We start from the raw sequence: 2,962 nt of genomic DNA, 5'->3' as shown, positions 1-2,962 counted from the left end.
TTCACAGAATACTGATCATCTGCAAAATGACGCAACTAAGAATTCTCCCAGCTTCCATTTCAGTCCTCCTCCCTTCTCTAGTCAAGGTCTACGCAATTTGTACTATTTGGAAAAAAAAGTTATTGAATGAAGGTTGCATGTTTATTGCTTTGCTCTCAATACTGGTTGCTTTGAGGGAGAACTCCTCCAGCCTTGAATATGTCACAACTTTTTCCCCAAAGTCTAAATCCAGGAACAGATAAATCAGAATTGTGTCTGTTCTGGCAGCGTAATAGTTGCAGACAGATGAATTTATCAGTGTGAGGTACAGCCAGTTGCGCACAGCAGTGTCCCACAAACACTCTTGGCTTGAGTGACCAAATTATTGTTTTATGTTTTTATCTTGAGGGATTAGTATCAGGCATATGGAGTAAGGAAACTTGCCCAAGGTTTTGCCCTGCCGGGAATCGAACCCAGGTCTCTCGCTTCCAAGGCAATTGCCCTAACCACTGAGCTACAGGACTACAGGATAAAATTAAATCCTGGAGTTAAAGCTGTTCAAGAGGATTAAAATCAGTGACTAAATGAACACTCAGCTGATGCCAAGCACTTCATATGGCATAATTAATGGTTTTAACAAATTTATCCTTTTATTCCTCAAAAAAGGGCTTCAAAACTTGTGCATACATTAACACTGCTTTGTTTCTTTTACCCAACAAATGACACCTCCCATTTTATTTAACATTAGTGATGTGCCAGATAAAAATTCAACCTCATAGTCTCAGAATAACCAAACTAATTTTATTTGGGTCCCTGGCAGGCATCACGGAGAGAAGAATTTTATCCCATACATCTGGAATGGATTGAAATTCAATCTCAGAGGTGAATAAATAGTTTCACAGGGTTTTGAATTGTGTGGAGATTGACCACATTTTATCTGTAGAGTACAAGGGTAATGACCTGACTGGTACTGTATATGGCTTCAGTTAAAAGGCAGAATTGGAGGATTTGAAATTGTGTTAAAGTTATGGAGACCCCAAATGCCAGCATTTTATTTGCTCCTGTTTAATTACTTCATTAGATATCATTCTTATGCAAATGCTTCACAACCATCATTGATGTATTTAGCTAGAACTTTTCATCATTTCCCAATGAAGACTTATGAATTTTATTAGTTGCCAGTTTAGACCAAAGGATTTTGATATTGAATCCAAAGGAACGTTTACTTTTAATAAGGTGAATCCATCTATATAGTTTAGCCTGAGTATCATCCACTATTCCTCCACTGAATTAACTAATTAAAAGCAACTAAGTTTAAGAGGTTTCCATTATTGGACAAATGGATAGAGACGGACATACACAGAAAAGGTTAATGTTGCAGTTTACCAGGTGCTGAGGTGATTACAGTGCAGAGGTGGTTGGTTACATTTTGAAAACAGCTGGAAATAAATCTACAATAACAACAACAATAAAATTGCATTTGTATAGCGCCTTTCAAGTTGGGAGGACATCCGAAGACGTTGAACAGACAGAGTTACGGACCCGAGCTAAGGGTCGGTGGGGAGGAGGGAGAGGGGGTGTAAGCAGGGAGATCGAAAGCATAGTCGAAGCGGAGGATCTTGAGGTTGGTCTTGAAGGTGGTGAGGGAGGGGGCAAGATGGAGGGACTGCAGGATGGAGTTCCAGAGGGTGGGTGCAGAGTGACAGAAGGCCCCCTTGATGATAGTGAGGCGAGCAAGGTGGGGGAACGTGAAGCAGACCGGAGCCCACTGAGCAGAGAGAGCGAACAGGGTGGTCGGCGGTTAGGAGGTCAGAGAGGTAAAGAGGAGCAAGACCGTGGAGGGCTTTGAAGGTGAGGACAAGGATCTTGAACTGTATCCTCTGTGTGATGGGAAGCCAGTGGAGTTGGGCAAGGATGGGGGTGATAGGCTTGTGGAGCCTAGTGCGGGAAAGGACGTGGGCTGCAGAGTTCTGGATGATCTGCATCCTATGGAGGGAGGAGTTGGGGAGGCCGACAAGAGGTGAGTTTCATAATCGAGCCTCAATGTAATGAAGGTGTGTACGAGGGTTTCGGGGGCCTGCAGCGTGAGACAGTGTCGGAGCCGGGTGACGTTGCGGAGGTGGGGGAAGGCAGAGCGGGTCATGGCACAGATGTGGGGTAGAAAGGATAGTTGAGGGTCAAACAAGACCCCAAGTTTCCGGACTTGTTTAGCAAGGTGGAGTGTGATACCATGGATGGTGGTGCTGTCAGCGCCTGAGGTGAGGAGGCGCTAACGGGAGCCAATCTAGAGAGCCTCGGTCTTGTTGACGTTCAACTGAAGAAAGTTAGCTCTCATCCAGGACTTGATGTCTGACAGACATTCTGTCAGGACAGCAGTGATCCTGCAGTCAAGGGTGGAGGCAGAGAGGTAGAGATGGGTGTCATCTGCAAACATGTGGAAGTTGACCCCATGTCTGCAGATGATGTCACCAAGAGGGAGCATATAGATGTTGGAGGATGGGACCAAGGACAGAGCCCTGAGGAACGCCACACAAGATGGTCCAGGGGCTAGAGGAGAAGCTGTTTGAGGAGATGAAGTGCAGGCGGTGTGAGAGGTACGATCTGAACCAATCAAGGACAGCGGCGTGGAGATTGAGTTGAGAGGAGAGGCGGTGGATGAGGATAGAGTGGTCGACGGTGTCGAAAGCAGCAGAGAGGTCAAGGAGGACGAGGAGGCAGAGGGAGCCCTGGTCGCAGATGGACAGAATGTTATTTGTCACTTTGACCAGGGCTGTTTCTGTGCTCTGGGCGGCACGGAAGCCTAATTGGAGGGGTTTGAGAAGGGAATGGCGGGAGAGGAAGGAGGAAGCTGAGAAGCAACAACTTGTTCGAAGACCTTGGAGAGGAAGGGGAAGTTGGAGATAGGGCGGTAGTTAAGGAGTAGAGAAGGGTCCAAGGAGGGATTTTTAAGGATAGGAATGATGACATCATTTTTAAAGGGGTA

At 46.0% G+C, this 2,962-nt stretch overlaps 1 non-coding gene across 1 annotated transcript; it reads right to left on the bottom strand.

Moving 5' to 3' along the window:
• Positions 1–431: 431 nt before the first annotated feature.
• trnap-ugg lies at positions 432–503 on the bottom strand. Its single transcript has one exon. It is a non-coding gene; the product is annotated as a tRNA-Pro (tRNA).
• Between the last annotated feature and the right edge of the window lie 2,459 nt (positions 504–2,962).

Source organism: Callorhinchus milii, unplaced genomic scaffold, assembly GCF_018977255.1.
Source record: "Callorhinchus milii isolate IMCB2004 unplaced genomic scaffold, IMCB_Cmil_1.0 Scaffold2, whole genome shotgun sequence".
NCBI lineage: Eukaryota > Metazoa > Chordata > Chondrichthyes > Chimaeriformes > Callorhinchidae > Callorhinchus > Callorhinchus milii.
The sequence above is the reverse complement of the archived record's forward strand: the minus strand, read 5'-3'. Positions and strand labels throughout refer to the sequence as shown.